Source organism: Branchiostoma lanceolatum, chromosome 19 (genome assembly GCF_035083965.1).
Source record: "Branchiostoma lanceolatum isolate klBraLanc5 chromosome 19, klBraLanc5.hap2, whole genome shotgun sequence".
NCBI classification, from domain to species: domain Eukaryota; kingdom Metazoa; phylum Chordata; class Leptocardii; order Amphioxiformes; family Branchiostomatidae; genus Branchiostoma; species Branchiostoma lanceolatum.
In genome coordinates, this window is record NC_089740.1 from 16012052 (window position 1) to 16032042 (window position 19991).

The 19991-nt window shown below is 40.3% G+C and overlaps 1 long non-coding RNA gene across 1 annotated transcript; it reads left to right on the forward strand.

Annotated features, from left to right (window-relative positions):
• Nucleotides 1-1085: 1085 nt before the first annotated feature.
• LOC136425719 (uncharacterized) lies at nt 1086-2999 on the forward strand. Its single transcript, XR_010754114.1, has 2 exons — nt 1086-1582; nt 2167-2999. It is a non-coding gene; the product is annotated as an uncharacterized lncRNA (long non-coding RNA).
• Nucleotides 3000-19991: the final 16992 nt, after the last annotated feature.

The window sequence follows — 19991 nt, forward strand, 5'->3', positions numbered from 1 at the left end:
AGTTTCCACTTCAAATTTCTCACCTTACTATAAAACTAGCAGTAATGCAAACAGCATCAGTCTGCAAGTGACGGCTGAGGTGTTCTGACCAGGACAGTGACCAAGACAAGTTTCTCTTTGATTATATAATAAACTTTTAAAATGTAGAGACAACAGATATGGAATTATAGTATGTTGTGGATAAATCTAACCAAGAATACATGATATAAAAACCATTGGATTGCTATAAGCCTGGCACTGTGTGACATTAACTGACAGTCACATGTAACAGTTCTACAGAGCCCAAGTCTGATAGACTTACCAAATATAGACTACATCTTTAAAATCTATTATAATATCACAAGGCACACAACTGCAAAGCGCGCCTCGAGGGATTATGAGCTTCTGATTGGTCCAGCGATTGCGCTCAGTCTGTGATTGGTCAGTACCCGCGTGAACACAGCGTGATCATCGCATGTGACAAAATATCCATACCTAAGGCGCGGGAAACAAACTTGTCAGACGTGAAGCAAGGACGTGAAGGTAACCGGTACCACGGCGAAGTGGGCTTCCAGGTTACAGCCAAGTTTACATAGGTAAGAACCTTATCTGCCAGCTAGTATATGCAATGACAGTTGTGTTGCATGTATGGATGTATGGGTGTTTCACAAGTAACATGATAATATCTGCACCGAGTCTTTTGACCTCAGTAACGTTGTTCTTTCAGAACACATTTCCTAAAGGTCACAGTCGGTGAAACAGTCAACAGCGTTGTTTGCTGGGATAAAAGACTAAAATTGCACATCCGCTTCGAGTCCAACACAAATAATTAGAAGACGACTAAATAGAGTTTGCTTGGCTGCCCCCAAAACGGGCCCAAGGTGTTGTCAATCATTAGCGTTTTTTTTTACCCTTTCTTGCCTCTGGGGTGAGGTGTCAGGGCGACGCCATTTTGGGTCATAGGTCAATCAGAGCACGACAAACCTGGTCATGCTGCATTTGCGGGAAAACTGCGGGTTTTCTGCTATACCTGATTTGTGCTAAAGAAAGCGCAAATTTTCTGAACGTCCACACATTTCCCAAGTACCGTATGTGTGTGTGTGTGTGTGGGGGGGGGGGGGGGCTAAGATTATTGAATAATTATGTACTGTATGTTTATTGCGTTAGAATCTTTTAGAAACTTCCGTCAAAATGGGGAGGGGCATCGAAAAATTGAGTGTGTACATACGTAATAAGTGGTAGGGTATGTCTAATACATACATAATGGCATGGCATCATAAAGTACATACTTTTTGGTGTTGAATTATTCAATGTGTGTAATTGACACCAGAAACCAAGGACATTATATCCTTGTAGAAATTTAAAGTGACACTACATGTACATGTGAGTGGATGAGAAATAAATTGCAGTGATTTCTTATTCCCAGGGCTATATGTACATTTCACCAAAATATAGCAACTTGCAATATGTACTAATCAAAACATTCTGATTTCACACTTCTTTAGGTGTATTACGGTGCTCTCCTGACTGTTGAATAGGCACACCGACTGTTTGGTACTGGTTGAAGTTCTGTAGGACTTATCTGAGCTGTTGACTGTCAACTGTAAGTTTACTAAAATATTATAAAGTTTGCAAGAAATACTAGCACAAGTTATTTTATTTGTACATGTGTAATAATGTGATATCAGACTACCAGGACTATCTGTTGTTTTCACAAACACTTAAAAGTCATTACATAGCTTTTGTTTATCAATTTATTTAATCACATATATTTTGGGAGGATTAGGTAGAAAGCAGATTGCTAACTAGTAACAATATATATTAACTATATATACAAGGCTAATGCGGATTGCTTAAGGGCTTCCTAGTCCAGTACTCTAGATCTTGAGTTCCCGGGAAAACTGCCTGTAACCATTTGGCATCACCAGAAATTTTAATCCCTGCTTCCCCACCAGATATCACCTACTGGAATCAAATAGAACATTTCACAGATATTCGCTACCCCTTCTCATTTCACATGTCCTAAATAAACACATGTAAATACAAATACAAATAGATACAATGTAGTTCAACAGTAGTCAAGAAGTTTTATGCAATAGCACAAAGAAAGGTCAACTACTTGTCTAACATTGCCAGCTTAGTTTGCATTACACTGTAACCAATGCCGGTGCATTTTTTTTCTTGCAGACCCAGGCAGAAAGGTCGAGATCAGTATGGATTTGACTTGCACACAACCAACATACCACAAATTTTGTGGTCACTGCCAGCAGCATGTACTTGGAAGTACTTTCTTCAACCACAAGCGGAAATACTACAACAAGTCAACCGGTACATGGCAACAAGATCACTGACATCCCCCCTCCCCCTCGGTGGCGGCCAGCATTCCAGACCCCGCATTTAAAAAGATTGTTATTGTCTAAAAATGTTGACACTGAAGATCAAGTAATGTTTGAAATGGTGATCAATTGCAAAAGCATGTGATGCAAGAATATGTAGCCTATATGATGTTGTTTTGTATTATATATTTTTTGGATTTGTAGACTATTTAGTATTTATATGTGAAGATATAAACATGAAATGTAACACTTGCAAAGATAATGTTAGTAGTAAGTCCTGTCAGTAGAAAATCACACATGTAATGGTGTTGCTTACTTAAGGGGTAATCACAAGCAGAAGCAAGTCTTCTTGTTCTGTAGTCATACTATTTTTCTGAATCCAAAATATTATTCTTGTGGCAACTTGACATTGAATTTGGACGAGGCAGCACTTGCAATATAGGGTAACACTATATAAACTTTAGCATTGTACTACTAGTTAAAGTCTTCTGGTTCTGTGGAAACTTTTATCTAAATGATTTCTACACCGTTCCATATCTGACTCCAAGAGAAGGGCAGTTGTTGAGTTTGCATTTTAAAAGATTGTTATTGTCTAAAAATGTATTCAGTACGTATATGTGAAGATAAAAACATGAAATGTAACACTTGCAAAGACAAGTCAAGAAATAAATTGTTGGAAAGATATATTTGTTTCTGTCATTCATTAAATATTAAGTAAAGGATGCGAAAAGACTTAGGAAAGTTTTCAGGAAACGCATGCTTTCCGTCGAAAAATTTCCGTAAATATTTCTAAAAGATAGTTGTTTACTAAGCCTTTACGGACCCTAATGGCACGGAAAGGTTACGGAAATAGTGAAAGTACGGACCTAAACGCACCACTGGAAAGGTATCGTAAAGAGTACTTAAAGAATAAAAAAACCGCAACCTTTAAGTAGTATTTAAGCATGCTTAAATAGTTGTTTAATAACCCTTTACGGACCCTAATGGCACGGAAAGGTTACGTAAAAAGTGCAAATACGGACCTAAACGCACTCCCGGAAAGGACACGTAAAGGACAACTTTACGTACTCGGAAAGGTATCGTAAAGAGACCTAAAAGAATGAAAAACCGCATTCTTTACGTAGCATTTAAGCATGCTTAAATATCGTTTTTCGTGCTGTGATAGTTTTTGCTTAGAGCTTGTGTTTGGAAATAGTTGCCTCACATTAATATATTTATTTCATGCACGCGTTGATGAAGGCTGGTCGATAATGTTTTGATTAGCTCTGTTTTGCGTATTTTGCCTTGTCTTACTCTACTGTGCATTGCGTTGCTTCGCTAGACTTAACTTTACTTTACTTTACTTTGTCCCTTGCATATGAAATTGTATCTGATTTGTCTCTCTTTTTTAATCATTTGTTAGCGCTGTATCAATGGAAATTGAGATCATTACTGGAAGATATTATTGATCTTGGACAATGTTGACCGTTGAGGAAGGTATGTGGATACTTTTCGTAAAGCCTTTTATCATTGCTTAAAGCATTTAAAACTATAGCTTATGCACAGACCTTGTGTTTTGACAAAGTTGGCTAGAGACTGGGGATTCCATTAATGAATTGTTGAAGAAGTCTTGTCAATGGAATCTTATTTAGAGAAAGAGTGCTCCAATCTGGAAAAGACGATTTGAGTCGTGATGGCCAGTGTTTGTTCCATATATCTTTCTATACCATGTGGTGTTTCCAATTACGTTTTCCGTGTCATAGGGTCACGACTTGGTCTATTGATTGTCTTATATAGATTTTCGGCCTTAGATTTTGTTGAAACTGTGCTAAACTAAGATAGAGAGTTTCCGTTTATTTTCAAGTGAAGGAAAGAAAGGCAGCTGATTTTGATGTGCTTTGAAAAAATATAAAGCGTGCGAGGAATATGAACGCTTGAGACCGGGACTTTGGAATCAAATTTTCTTGTTTGTCATGGGTCAATTAGAATAAGACTGACGTGCGGGGTCACGCTGCGTGCATCCTGGCGCCATCCTGGCGCTGACCGTTCGCCACATTCTTGCCGCTGATTTTTTCCATATGTCGGCATTTCATGGCGTGTACATTTTTCTGCGTAAACCGGATGAACCCAGTTGGAAACATTTTACTAACTTCAGATTTTGATGGATGGATAGCTTTGATGTTTAAGAGCTGTCTCTGTTCGTCTTGTATTTTATACTTATCTAGATGCCAAAGCATTCAATTATGTTTTATATCTTGGCTATACCGTCTTCCTGTAACGGGTACTTTGCTCGAAAAGTCGTTACTGCTGTTTCCATATGTGGGAAATATTTTTGTGGGCGATGACGTGTCATTGACACAACGAGTTTAGACATAGTTTCTTGCTTTCCTTAGATGGAGCTGATTTCATTTGGTTTAGATTTTATCAAAGCTGCGCTCAACTTGTTACCGTTCATTTTCTAATGAAGTTAAGGAAATCAGTTTATATGATATTCTTGTAAGGAAGAAACAGTGTATGAGGAACATGAACGGTCGATTATGAAAGCAAATGTGTTTACTTGCCAGAGGTACAGTAGAATAAGAAGAAATCCATTGGAATGTGAATGTACAACCTGCTATGGGTTTTACAAAAAGTATTTGATTCGATTCTGTGCACCGATATGATTTTAATCTGGCTTTGGTAAATCTGTCCATTTGATTTTTTTGGTTCTAGCTAAACATTTCGATAGACATTGTCATCGTTTTGACCTCCAGAAAGACTGATTTGTCGTTAGCTATGGACGAATGCATCGCGGGGTCACGCTGCGTGCATCCTGGCGCCATCCTGGCGCTGACCGATCGCCACATTCTTGCCGCTGACTATTTCCGTATGTCGGTATTTCATGGCGTGTACATGTTTCAGCGTAAACCGGATGAACTCCGTTGGAACTATTTTAGCTGACAAGCTTAGACTAACTCTAGGCTTTGATAGATGACTAGACAGCTTTGATGTTTGAGAAGTTGTAGTGATGGATTTAAGGAACAAAAGTTTTGAAGTGGTCTTGCCGCAGTTAAAGTATTTTTCCATAGCTTATGTATGAAGAGGAAGGAGAGCCAGTAATATCGGCTTCAAGTAGCATTTAACCGTCGAGTTCAACTGCAAAAATGTATTGCAATTTCAAGGAAAAGAAAGTCCTGTTTAAAGTTTGAAGTCCGTTTCCAATTATCTTGGATCGTTTAAGAATTATTGACCTAGAAGCATATGTACATAACGGACATACTTAGTAGAACGCACGATTCGGGTCATCAGGTGAAAAGGTCACAATGCCATTCGGATGCTATCACGAGTCTTCGCTTGATGATCAGCATTAAGCCACTCGTGAATGCTACAATAAACAGGCTTTTCAGAAGAAAAAAAATATATCTAAACAGCTGCAACGATTATAGGGGAACCGGGACAAAAACGTTGCAAACAAAGCTATGTTTCCGGCAGATTATCGCGTCATGCATGGCCCAGACCTGGCAAGATTTAAACTCTGACCCGGAACCTTGACTGCAACCAAGGATGAACCTGATTACCTTATTCGGTCGAAAGTCACTCCTAAACCTGTAGTAAACGTAGTGTTTAGAATACACAGTTTCGCAATGGTAGTACTGCATTTCCAATCATATGAACAGCTGAGGGCCTTGTGGATCCTCTATTTATGTACTTAGCTACGAAGCTACATACTCTACTCTACTCTACAAGTCAAGCAGCTACCGAGGTCTAGTACTCGGCAGGGAGGGAGGGTTTCAATGTCCGGTCCCTAAGCCATGAAATGGACATTCCCTTGCTGCTAAGACTTTGTACGCGCTGTTCCCTTGATATGTTGGGCACAAGGGATTAAGGCGCATGAACCGTTTATGGCTCTATGTATGCGTGCGTGCAAGGGCACTTCCCGCTGGGTACGCTCTCACCTGTGTTAGGAATCGTGCAATGACCTCCGGTATTTTACGCGGCACGGGTGCCCCTGGAATTTATTTCCAGTAGGGATCTCCGCAGCAAAACCCGGATCACAGCGTGAAAACACTGCTAGGCCAGACCCCAGCATACCTCCACAGGGTGTTAAGCGATTGGGAAGCGTGGCCGCCCAAAATTTCCCAGAAGTGCAATGGTCGTTTTGGTGGCATGTAAACTTCATTCCCTTTCAGCAAAATTCGTTACCAAAAACACTTTCACAGCACAGGCAGTGCGTTTTCGGTCAGCCGTACAATCTACCGATCATCTTGTTGTTAACTTGACGATGATAAACGTTTTGTAAGCTTATATTTCTGACGAAACGCCTACGAACATCAGCATGCCGAATGTTCACGCCAAGTGACCTAAACATTGCTTTTCACCTTTGACCCAGAGGGAGTGGGTATTTGTCGCCTGATTACCTTGAGTTTGCGGAAGTGGTCACTGGTTGCATTTAAAAGCTTCATGTCGTTTTTTAACACTGGTATCCATGCTATTAAAGCGTTTTCATCAGCCTGTAACCGACCAGCCGATAACTGGCGATGACAAATGTTTTGTAGGCGGAATATTTCATACGAAAGGCGCACCCTGTAACACAACATGCCGAACGATCAAGTCAAGTAAACTTTGCTTTTGACATTTAACCTTCGACTGAATCACTGAGGCAAGTCCGTTACCTGATTACCCTGATCATTTTTGGAATACCGGTTGTAATGCTGTCACTGCTAAAATGATTGTGAATTGGTATTGGTACGAGATTGATGCTGGGTTTGGAGTGTGCCTGCTACCTTGTCTCACTTTCTCTAGGATTAGGGTTTTTTCCGGTGCTTTGCTTTACTTTCCCTTACTTTACTTTATATTTATTGAGGAAAAATGTCACCCAAGTCACTTTTATCAATTTACAACAACACTTCCGCTCCGGGCCTCCACGTGCTTGTCACCGCCCGCTGATACTTCCGCCCACGTCTCGCGGCGCTAGTGAGTTCATTGTGTTCTCGATTCTCACGGTGCGAGGTCACGCGCGGGCCAGCTGCCTGACTTATCGCTTGAGCCGTGTGTACTACCGAAGACGAAGGAAAAATGATATTTCCCTGATCCAGCAAGATGACTTAGCCGAAAACTTGCACGGTTTTCTAGTTACCAGTCAGAGGACACCGCGGCTCACACGGGCGAGGGGAGTTTGGGGTGGATCTGTTGTCGAACGCCGACACTGACTCGGACAGGCGCCGCTTGGAGGATAAGGTTCGTCGGTTCCTGCTCAGACTGAAAGAGGACAGTAAAGTCAGAGACTATGCTAAGGGCCTTTGATCCGAGGCTAGCGCAAGTGACGAAAAACATGCGCCTACGGTGAAGGACCTTTGGGAGGCGCTAACCAGTAACGTCGACAAGACTCTTGAGGACATTTACGTCAGAAAGTACCCTGATTTTTCTAGGAAAACTTCTCGACGGGAGACTACATTCCGGTTCCCGTCCCGGTCCCGAGATGCCGAGCGATCCCGTCGGGAGGACAACGGTCCCTCCCCGTCCCTTCCCGTACCATGCGAGGTCCCCGGACGTTGACCTTTCCCGCGTGCGACAGGACCGTCCACGAAAAGAGCGTCGACGTCAAAACGGGTACACATCAAGGCGCTCTACTTCTTCCTCAAGTTCCGGTGTACAGCCACGGCATGCCGCCAAAGCTAGGACGAGGAAACACGATCTGTCCTCGTCCGACGATGTGCCGCCTCGATGTCGCCACGGGTCTCGCAAGGACAATGTAACCTCGAAGTCCAGACGACATCGGCATCGGCACAGCTCGGACGACGCAGGCACTTCACTCCCGGGATAACCACGCCGGTCTCACCGAGGTAAGAAGAGCGGTCGCACGAAGACCATGAACTATTCCATATCTAGTCGAATCAAAGTGCGAGGGCCCTAGTACAACGTGCATTTTCCGGGTAAGGGAAAAAGGGGCGACGGTTAACTTTACTTTTCCTTTACTTTTTACTTTCCTTTTACTTCACTTTTTACTTTACTTTTTACTTTACTTTTTACTTCACTTTTTAATTTACTTTACTTTACCTTGCTTTGCATTGCTTTGCTTTGCTTTGCTTTGCTTTGCTTTGCTTTGCTTGGCCTTTCTTTACTTAACTTTGTTATGCTCTACTTGTCCCTTGCTTAACACTGCTTTGCTTTTCCTTGCTTTACTTGAATTTGCTTCGCTTCGCTTTGCTTTTCCTTGCTTTTCCATACTTTACTTTACTTTACCTAACCTTACTTTACTTTACTTTGCTTTACTTTACTTTACTTTTTACTTTACTTTACTTTACTTTACTTTACTTTACTTTACTTTACTTTACTTTACTTTACTTTTCTTTACTTTACTTTACTTTACTTTACTTTACTTTACTTTTTACTTTACTTTACTTTACTTTACTTTACTTTTTACTTTTTACTTTTTACTTTTTACTTTACTTTTTACCTTACTTTACTTTTTAGTTTACTTTACTTTTTACTTTACTTTACTTTTTGCTTTACATTACTTTACTTTACTTTTTACTTTTTACTTTTTACTTTACTTTACTTTTTACTTTACTTTTCACTTTACTTTTTACTTTACTTTACGTTACTTTACTTTTTACCTTTTACTTTTTACTTTTTACTTTTTACTTTTAACTTTTTACTTTTTACTTTTTACTTTTTACTTTTTACTTTACTTTACTTTACTTTTTACTTTACTTTACTTTACTTTTTACTTTTTACTCTACTTTTCTTTACGTTTCACTTTTTACTTTACTTTACTTTTTACTTTACTTTACTTTACTTTTTACTTTTTATTTTTTACTTTTTACTTTTTACTTTTTACTTTACTTTTTACTTTTTACTTTACTTTACTTTACTTTACTTTTTACTTTTTATTTTTTACTTTTTACTTTTTACTTTACTTTTTACTTTTTACTTTTTACTTTACTTTTTACTTTACTTTTCACTTTACTTTACTTTACTTTACTTTACTTTTTACTTTACTTTTTACTTTACTTTACTTTTTACTTTTTACTTTTTACTTTTTACTTGACTTTACTTTTTACTTTTAACTTTTTACTTTTTACTCTTTACTTTTTACTCTTTATTTTTTACTTAACTTTACTTTACTTTTTACTTTTTACTTGACTTTACTTTTTACTTTACTTTACTTCACTTTACTTTTTACTTTTTACTTTTTACTTTTTACTTTTTACTATTTACTTTTTCTCTTTCTTTTTTACTTAACTTTACTTTACTTTACTTTACTTTACTTTTTCCTTTTTACGTTTTACTTTTACTTTTTACTTTACTTTGCTTTTTGCTTTACATTACTTTACTTTACTTTTTACTTTTTACTTTACTTTACTTTACTTTTTACTTTACTTTTTACTTTACTTTTTACTTTACTTTACGTTACTTTACTTTACTTTTCACTTTTTACTTTTTACTTTTTACTTTTTACTTTTTACTTAACTTTACTATTTACTTTACTTTACTTTACTTTACTTTTTACTTTTTACTTTTTACTTTTTACTTTTTACTTTTTACTTTACTTTACTTTACTTTTTACTTTACTTTACTTTACTTTATTTTACTTTACTTTACTTTACGTTTTACTTTTGACTTTTTACTTTGCTTTACTTTACTTTTTACTTTTTACTTTTTACTTTACTTTACTTTTTACTTTACTTCACTTTTTACTTTTTACTTTACTTTTCTTTACGTTTTACTTTTTACTTTACTTTACTTTTTACTTAACTTTAATTTACTTTACTTTTTACTTTATACTTTTTACTTTTTACTTTTTACTTTTTACTTTACTTTTTACTTTTTACTTTACTTTACTTTACTTTACTTTACTTAACTTTTTACTTTTTACTTTTTACTTTTTACTTTACTTTTCACTTTACTTTACTTAACTTTACTTTACTTTACTTTTTACTTTACTTTTTACTTTACTTTTTACTTTTTACTTTTTACTTTTTACTTCACTTTACTTTTTACTTTTTACTTTTTTCTTTTTACTATTTACTTTTTACTCTTTCTTTTTTACTTAACTACTTTACTTTTTACTTTTTACTTTACTTTACTTTTTACTTTACTTTACTTTACTTTTTACTTTTTACTTTTTACTTTTTACTTTTTACTTTTTATTTTACTTTACTTTTTACTTTACTTTACTTTTTACTTTTTACTTTTTACTTTACTTTTTACTTTTTACTTTACTTTACTTTACTTTACTTTTACTTTTTCTTTTTACTTTTTACTTTTTACTTTTTACTTTTTACTTTACTTTACTTTACTTTACTCTACTTAACTTTACTTTACTTCACTTTTTACTTTACTTTACTTTTTACTTTTCACTTTTTACTTAAATTTACTTTTTACTTTTCACTTTTTACTTAACTTTACTTTTTACTTTTTACTTTTTACTTTTTACTTTTTACTTTTTATTTTTTACTTTTTACTTTTTACTTTACTTTACTTTTTACTTTTCACTTTTCACTTTTTACTTTTTACTCTTTACTTTTTACTCTTTATTTTTTACTTAACTTTACTTTACTTTTTACCTTTTACTTTACTTTACTTTTTACTTTACTTTACTTTACTTTTCTTTACTTTTTACTTTTTACTTTTTACTTTTTACTTTTTACTTTTTACTTTACTTTACTTTTTACTTTACTTTACTTTTTACTTTTTACTTTTTACTTTTTACTTTTTACTTTACTTTACTTAACTTTACTTTACTTTTACTTTTTACTTTTTACTTTTTACTTTACTTTACTTTACTTTACTTTTTACTTTACTTTTTACTTTTCACTTTTTACTTTACTTTACTTTTTACTTTTCACTTTTTACTTTACTTTACTTTTTACTTAACTTTACTTAACTTTACTTTTTACTTTTTACTTTTTACTTTTTACTTTTTACTCTTTACTTCTTACTTTACTTTTTACTTTACTTTACTTTACTTTACTTTTTACTTTTTACTTTTTACTTTACTTTACTTTACTTTTTACTTTACTTTACTTTACTTTACTTTACTTTACTTAACCTTACCTTACCTTACCTTACTTAACTTAATTTACTTTACTTTACTTTACTTTACTTTACTTTACTTTACTTTACTTTTACTTTACCTTACTTAACTTCTTACTTTATTTTTTACTTTACTTTTTACTTTACTTTTCACTTTACTTTTCACATTATTTTTTACTTTACTTTTTTACTTCATTTTTTACTTAACTCTTCACTTTGATTTTTACTTTACTTTTTACTTTATTTTTTACTTTACTTTTTACTTTTTACTTCAGTCAGTCAGTCCGAGCTGTATGATTAGTCCAAGGTTCTGTTGCAGTAATCCAAGTTGTATTACGATTCAACAATTCTCCATGTATCCAAGTAAGTGCCTCCAAAATCCAGATAAGTGCCGTAAAAGCTAGACAATTCTCCCAACCTTTCTGACCCAGTCCTGTATCCTTTCTTGATTTGTTTCTCCTCCCAAAATCTTTTGTTGCATCTGGTTCTTGTTAGGCGCTCACGTTACTCACCCGGGGTCATTGTATTTTCTTTATTAAAATGTGTGGAGTGACATAGGGAAGTAGAACCTTGAATTGCAATATCATCTAATGAATTCGGGTTTGGGTTACAGATAGGTATTGGGTTGACCCTTTTTGGAATACACTATTGCTGGGGTTCAAATGTCCTTTCCATAGGTTATGTATGGGAAGGGGGAGGGGGGGCGGAATATATCGGCTACAGCTTGGATACGCCCCTCGAGTTCAACGGCAAAACGACATGTCAATTGCAAGAGTTACAAAGTCCTATTCAACGTCTGAAGTCCGTTTCAAATTACCTTGGATGGCTTACGAGCTATTGACCTCGAAGTGTTACATGTACGTAGTTCATTTGGACCAGCGAGAAGCGTGGCCTAGCGATAATGGTGAAAACTCCAAGTGAAGAACATCGTTTGACAGGCGAGGAGCGTAGCCTAGCGATTATGGCGAAAAGTGCAAGGAACATCAAATGTCCGTCCATGCGTAGGTTAGGGTTGTTGGGTTAGGGTTAGGGTTGTTGGGTTAGGGTTAGGGTTGTTGGGTTAGGGTTAGGGTTGTTGGGTTAGGGTTAGGGTTGTTGGGTTAGGGTTAGGGTTGTTGGGTTAGGGTTAGGGTTGTTGGGTTAGGGTTAGGGTTGTTGGGTTAGGGTTAGGGTTGTTGGGTTAGGGTTAGGGTTGTTGGGTTAGGGTTAGGGTTGTTGGGTTAGGGTTAGGGTTGTTGGGTTAGGGTTAGGGTTGTTGGGTTAGGGTTAGGGTTGTTGGGTTAGGGTTAGGGTTGTTGGGTTAGGGTTAGGGTTGTTGGGTTAGGGTTAGGGTTGTTGGGTTAGGGTTAGGGTTGTTGGGTTAGGGTTAGGGTTGTTGGGTTAGGGTTAGGGTTGTTGGGTTAGGGTTAGGGTTGTTGGGTTAGGGTTAGGGTTGTTGGGTTAGGGTTAGGGTTGTTGGGTTAGGGTTAGGGTTGGGTTAGGGTTAGGGTTGGGTTAGGGTTAGGGTTAGGGTTAGGGTTAGGGTTAGGGTTAGGGTTAGGGTTAGGGTTAGGGTTAGGGTTAGGGTTAGGGTTAGGGTTAGGGTTAGGGTTAGGGTTAGGGTTAGGGTTAGGGGTACAGTCAAAATGCCAAATCCTGGTCAAAACTGAGCCATGGCGGAAGGATACCCAATAACCAACCTTATCACTACCTTTGGTCTTATCACTGGCGTAGTGATTTTGGGGCTCGGGTCATGGCTCGGGTTAAAGTTAGGGCTCGGGTTAGGGGTGAGGTTAGGGTAGGAATTCGTATAAGTCGTTTTTTGTTGGATTTTAAGAAGATAGAATGTTTTCCAGAAGCTGGGGAAAGGGTATGATTGAATTCATAATTCATAATTCATAATTCATAATTCATAATTCATAATTCATAATTCATAATTCATAAATCATTATTCATAATTCATAATTCATAATTCATAATTCATAATTCATAATTCATAATTCTTAACCCAGATATTGGACAGTTTGGGTTAACCCAGATTAAGGACAAGTAGGGTTAGGGTTAAGGTTAGAGTTAAGACTGTGAGTGCTTGAGCAGGATAACCAGACACATTCACCACGTTCAACGAGCCAAAAAATTGGTGAAGCCGTTCAAGTTCAAAATGTTCAACTTCAAACAAGTTACTCTCAAATGTGAGGATAAATGAACAACGAACAAAATTGGTTGCAAAACAGAATATTTAATACTTTGTACTCACCAAAGGGCAGGTCCCGTTGACATGTTGATTCGAATCCATGCCAGTGAGTAGAGGGGGAGGGGGGGTGAGGAAGAAAGATTACATGAACGCGGAGAACCGCACTGTGCAAGCGTTTGAGCTTACAATACATTCCCAAGAACTCTCGACCACTTCTTAAATCGTTTTTAGACCAGGAAAGACTCTAGTGATGCGATGTTAGGCAAAGAGAGGGACGAAACCTCGTTCATGTCTGTTCCGTTTCAAAACCTAACGTCTTTTTGCATGTTGTGGGTATTCAAATTCACGCAGTGTCTTGTGGGTAGCTCAAAGGCGACGCCTAGCGATTACGGTGAAAAGTGCAACTCGGCTAGGGTTAGGGCTGAGGTTACAGCTGAAGTTAGGGCTGGGGTTAGGGCTAAGATTAGGGTTGGGGTTAGGGCTTAGGTAAGGGTTGGGGTTAGGGCTGGGGTTAGGGTTAGGGCTGGGGTTTTGGGTTAGGGCTGAGGTTAGGGTTGGGGTTGGGGTTAGGGTAAGGGTAAGGGCTGAGGTTAGGGCTTGAGTTAGGGCTTGAGTTAGGGCTGAAGTTAGGGCTGGGGTTAGGGCTGGGATTGAGAGTTTGAGGGTTTAAGGGTGTTAGGGTTTAAGGGTGTTAGGGTTTAAGGATGTAAGGGTGTAAGGGTTTCAGGGTCTTAGAGTCTAAGTGTCTAAGGGTCTAAGGATTTAATGGGGTTAGGGCTTAAAGGTGTAGAGTGTTAGGGTTTGATGGTTTAAGGGTGTCAGGGTTTCAGGGTTTCAGGGTTTAAAAGCTTAAGAGTTTCAGGGTTAAAGGGTGTTAGTGTGTGAGGGTCTACGGCTTTAAGGGTTTCCAGGGTGTAAGGGTTTAAGGATGTAAGGGTGTAAGGGTGTGATGGTGTAAGGGTGTAAGGGTGTAAGGTTCTTAGGATTTAAGGGTCTAAGGGTTAAAGGGTTTAAGAGTCTAAGGGTTTAAGGGTGTAAGGGTGTCTGGGTGTCGGGGCGCCAGGGTTTAAGGGTGTAGGGGTTTCAGAGTGAAAGGGTTTAAGGATTTAAGGGTGTAAGGGTGTGATGGTTTAATCGTTAAGGGTGTAAGGGTGTAAGGTCAAGATTATTTAAGTGTTTAAGGGTGTAAGGTGTTAGGGTGTAATGGTTTAATGGTGTAAGGGTGTAAAGGAGTAACGGTTTAAGGTGTCAGAGTGCAAGGTATAAGGGTGTAAGGTTTAAGGGGGTTAGGGTTTCAGGGTTTTAGGGTTTTAGGGTCTAAGTGTCTAAGGATCTAAGAGGGTTAGTGCTTAAGGGTTTAGAGTGTTAGTGTTTGACTGGTTAAGGGTTTAAGGGTTTCAGGGTTTAAGGGTTTCGGGGTTTAAGGGTTGAAGGGTTTGAGGGTGTGAGGGTTTAAGGATGTAATGGTGTAAGGGTGTGATGGTGTAAGGGGTCAAGGGTGTAACGTTCTTAGAGTTTAAGGGTCTAAGGGTTAAAGGGTTTAAGAGTCTAAGGAGTTAAGGTGTAAGGGTGTCAGGTATAAGGGTGTAAGGTTCTATGGTTTCAGGGTTAAAGGGTTAAAAGGTTTAAGAGTTTAAGGGTGTAAGGGTGTGATGGTTTAAGTGTTTAAAGGTGTAAGGTTGTAAGGGTTTAAGGCTGTGATGTTTTGAGAGTTTAAGGGTTAAGGTTTTAAGGCTTTAAGGGTTTAAGGGTTTTTAATGTGAAAGGGTTTACATATTTAAGGGTCTAAGGGTTTAAGGGTTTCAGGGTGTAAGGGTTTCAGGGTTTTGAGTTTCAGGGTTTGAGTGTATGGGTGTAAGGTTCTTAGGGTTTTAAGGGTTTGATAGTTCAAGTGTTTAAGGGTTTAAGGGTTTGAGAGTTTGAGAGTTTCAGGGTTTAAGGGTGTTAGGGTTTAAGGATGTAAGGGTGTAAGGGTTTCAGGGTCTAAGGGTCTAAGGATTTAATGGGGTTAGGGATGGTTTAAGTGTCAGGGTTTAAGGGTTAAAGGGTTTAAAAGTTTAAGGGTTTCGGGGTTTAAGGGTGTTAGGGTGTGGGGGTTTAAGGATGTAAGGGTGTAAGTGTTTAAGGGTGTAAGGGTGTAAGGGTGTAATGGTTTAAGTGTTTGAGGGTCTACGGCTTTAAGGGTTTCCAGGGTGTAAGGGTGTAAGGGTGTAAGGGTGTGAGGCTCTTAGGGTTTAGGGGTTCAAGGGTTAAAGGGTTTAAGAGTCTAAGGGTGTAAGGGTTTCAGAGTGTCAAGGTGTCGGGGCGTCAGGGTTTAAGGGTGTAAGGGTTTCAGAGTGAAAGGGTTAAAGGATTTAAGGGTTTTATGGTGTAAGAGTTTTAGGGTGTAAGGTTGTGATGGTTTAAGTGTTTAAGGGTGTAAGGGTAAGATGGTTTAAGCGTTTAAGGGTGTAAGGGTGAAATGGTTTAATGGTGTAAGGGTGTTAAGGAGTAACGGTTTAAGGTGTCAGAGTGCAAGGGTATAAGGGTGTAAGGTGTTAAGGGTTTAAGGGTGTAAGGGTGTAAGGGTGTAAGGGTTTAAGGGGGTTAGGGTTTAACAGTCTAAGGGTGTAAGGGTGTGATTGTTTAAGTCTGTAAGGGTGTAAGGATGTAAGGGTTCTAAGAGTCAAAGGGTTAAATGTTTAAGGATGTAAGGGTATAAGGTATTAAGGGTTCAGGGTTCGAGTCAGGGTCAGGGTTAGGGCTGGGGTTAGGGTCGTGGCTAGGGCTGGGTTAGGGTTAGGGTTAGGGTCGGGGTTAGGGCTGAGGTAAGGGGCTGAGGTAAGGGTTAGGGTTAGGGTCGGGGTTAGGGCTGAGGTTAGGGTCGTGGCTCGGGCTGGGTTAGGGTTAGGGTCGGGGTTAGGGCTGAGGTAAGGGTCGTTAGGGTTAGGGTTAGGGTTGTTAGGGTTAGGGTTAGGGTTAGGGTTAGGGTTAGGGTTAGGGTTAGGGTTAGGGTTAGGGTTACACGATGAGGTCGGGTTAGGGTTAGGGTTAGGGTTAGGGTTAGGGTTAGGGTTAGGGTTAGGGTTAGGGTTAGGGTTAGGGTTAGGGTTAGGGTTAGGGTTAGGGTTAGGGTTAGGGTTAGGGTTAGGGTTAGGGTTAGGGTTAGGGTTAGGGTTAGGGTTAGGGTTAGGGTTAGGGTTAGGGTTAGGGTTAGGGTTAGGGTTAGGGTTAGGGTTAGGGTTAGGGTTAGGGTTAGGGTTAGGGTTAGGGTTAGGGTTAGGGTTAGGGTTAGGGTTAGGGTTAGGGTTAGGGTTAGGGTTAGGGTTAGGGTTAGGGTTAGGGTTAGGGTTAGGGTTAGGGTTAGGGTTAGGGTTAGGGTTAGGGTTAGGGTTAGGGTTAGGGTTAGGGTTAGGGTTAGGGTTAGGGTTAGGGTTAGGGTTAGGGTTAGGGTTAGGGTTAGGGTTAGGGTTAGGGTTAGGGTTAGGGTTAGGGTTAGGGTTAGGGTTAGGGTTAGGGTTAGGGTTAGGGTTAGGGTTAGGGTTAGGGTTAGGGTTAGGGTTAGGGTTAGGGTTAGGGTTAGGGTTAGGGTTAGGGTTAGGGTTAGGGTTAGGGTTAGGGTTAGGGTTAGGGTTAGGGTTAGGGTTAGGGTTAGGGTTAGGGTTAGGGTTAGGGTTAGGGTTAGGGTTAGGGTTAGGGTTAGGGTTAGGGTTAGGGTTAGGGTTAGGGTTAGGGTTAGGGTTAGGGTTAGGGTTAGGGTTAGGGTTAGGGTTAGGGTTAGGGTTAGGGTTAGGGTTAGGGTTAGGGTTAGGGTTAGGGTTAGGGTTAGGGTTAGGGTTAGGGTTAGGGTTAGGGTTAGGGTTAGGGTTAGGGTTAGGGTTAGGGTTAGGGTTAGGGTTAGGGTTAGGGTTAGGGTTAGGGTTAGGGTTAGGGTTAGGGTTAGGGTTAGGGTTAGGGTTAGGGTTAGGGTTAGGGTTAGGGTTAGGGTTAGGGTTAGGGTTAGGGTTAGGGTTAGGGTTAGGGTTAGGGTTAGGGTTAGGGTTAGGGTTAGGGTTAGGGTTAGGGTTAGGGTTAGGGTTAGGGTTAGGGTTAGGGTTAGGGTTAGGGTTAGGGTTAGGGTTAGGGTTAGGGTTAGGGTTAGGGTTAGGGTTAGGGTTAGGGTTAGGGTTAGGGTTAGGGTTAGGGTTAGGGTTAGGGTTAGGGTTAGGGTTAGGGTTAGGGTTAGGGTTAGGGTTAGGGTTAGGGTTAGGGTTAGGGTTAGGGTTAGGGTTAGGGTTAGGGTTAGGGTTAGGGTTAGGGTTAGGGTTAGGGTTAGGGTTAGGGTTAGGGTTAGGGTTAGGGTTAGGGTTAGGGTTAGGGTTAGGGTTAGGGTTAGGGTTAGGGTTAGGGTTAGGGTTAGGGTTAGGGTTAGGGTTAGGGTTAGGGTTAGGGTTAGGGTTAGGGTTAGGGTTAGGGTTAGGGTTAGGGTTAGGGTTAGGGTTAGGGTTAGGGTTAGGGTTAGGGTTAGGGTTAGGGTTAGGGTTAGGGTTAGGGTTAGGGTTAGGGTTAGGGTTAGGGTTAGGGTTAGGGTTAGGGTTAGGGTTAGGGTTAGGGTTAGGGTTAGGGTTAGGGTTAGGGTTAGGGTTAGGGTTAGGGTTAGGGTTAGGGTTAGGGTTAGGGTTAGGGTTAGGGTTAGGGTTAGGGTTAGGGTTAGGGTTAGGGTTAGGGTTAGGGTTAGGGTTAGGGTTAGGGTTAGGGTTAGGGTTAGGGTTAGGGTTAGGGTTAGGGTTAGGGTTAGGGTTAGGGTTAGGGTTAGGGTTAGGGTTAGGGTTAGGGTTAGGGTTAGGGTTAGGGTTAGGGTTAGGGTTAGGGTTAGGGTTAGGGTTAGGGTTAGGGTTAGGGTTAGGGTTAGGGTTAGGGTTAGGGTTAGGGTTAGGGTTAGGGTTAGGGTTAGGGTTAGGGTTAGGGTTAGGGTTAGGGTTAGGGTTAGGGTTAGGGTTAGGGTTAGGGTTAGGGTTAGGGTTAGGGTTAGGGTTAGGGTTAGGGTTAGGGTTAGGGTTAGGGTTAGGGTTAGGGTTAGGGTTAGGGTTAGGGTTAGGGTTAGGGTTAGGGTTAGGGTTAGGGTTAGGGTTAGGGTTAGGGTTAGGGTTAGGGTTAGGGTTAGGGTTAGGGTTAGGGTTAGGGTTAGGGTTAGGGTTAGGGTTAGGGTTAGGGTTAGGGTTAGGGTTAGGGTTAGGGTTAGGGTTAGGGTTAGGGTTAGGGTTAGGGTTAGGGTTAGGGTTAGGGTTAGGGTTAGGGTTAGGGTTAGGGTTAGGGTTAGGGTTAGGGTTAGGGTTAGGGTTAGGGTTAGGGTTAGGGTTAGGGTTAGGGTTAGGGTTAGGGTTAGGGTTAGGGTTAGGGTTAGGGTTAGGGTTAGGGTTAGGGTTAGGGTTAGGGTTAGGGTTAGGGTTAGGGTTAGGGTTAGGGTTAGGGTTAGGGTTAGGGTTAGGGTTAGGGTTAGGGTTAGGGTTAGGGTTAGGGTTAGGGTTAGGGTTAGGGTTAGGGTTAGGGTTAGGGTTAGGGTTAGGGTTAGGGTTAGGGTTAGGGTTAGGGTTAGGGTTAGGGTTAGGGTTAGGGTTAGGGTTAGGGTTAGGGTTAGGGTTAGGGTTAGGGTTAGGGTTAGGGTTAGGGTTAGGGTTAGGGTTAGGGTTAGGGTTAGGGTTAGGGTTAGGGTTAGGGTTAGGGTTAGGGTTAGGGTTAGGGTTAGGGTTAGGGTTAGGGTTAGGGTTAGGGTTAGGGTTAGGGTTAGGGTTAGGGTTAGGGTTAGGGTTAGGGTTAGGGTTAGGGTTAGGGTTAGGGTTAGGGTTAGGGTTAGGGTTAGGGTTAGGGTTAGGGTTAGGGTTAGGGTTAGGGTTAGGGTTAGGGTTAGGGTTAGGGTTAGGGTTAGGGTTAGGGTTAGGGTTAGGGTTAGGGTTAGGGTTAGGGTTAGGGTTAGGGTTAGGGTTAGGGTTAGGGTTAGGGTTAGGGTTAGGGTTAGGGTTAGGGTTAGGGTTAGGGTTAGGGTTAGGGTTAGGGTTAGGGTTAGGGTTAGGGTTAGGGTTAGGGTTAGGGTTAGGGTTAGGGTTAGGGTTAGGGTTAGGGTTAGGGTTAGGGTTAGGGTTAGGGTTAGGGTTAGGGTTAGGGTTAGGGTTAGGGTTAGGGTTAGGGTTAGGGTTAGGGTTAGGGTTAGGGTTAGGGTTAGGGTTAGGGTTAGGGTTAGGGTTAGGGTTAGGGTTAGGGTTAGGGTTAGGGTTAGGGTTAGGGTTAGGGTTAGGGTTAGGGTTAGGGTTAGGGTTAGGGTTAGGGTTAGGGTTAGGGTTAGGGTTAGGGTTAGGGTTAGGGTTAGGGTTAGGGTTAGGGTTAGGGTTAGGGTTAGGGTTAGGGTTAGGGTTAGGGTTAGGGTTAGGGTTAGGGTTAGGGTTAGGGTTAGGGTTAGGGTTAGGGTTAGGGTTAGGGTTAGGGTTAGGGTTAGGGTTAGGGTTAGGGTTAGGGTTAGGGTTAGGGTTAGGGTTAGGGTTAGGGTTAGGGTT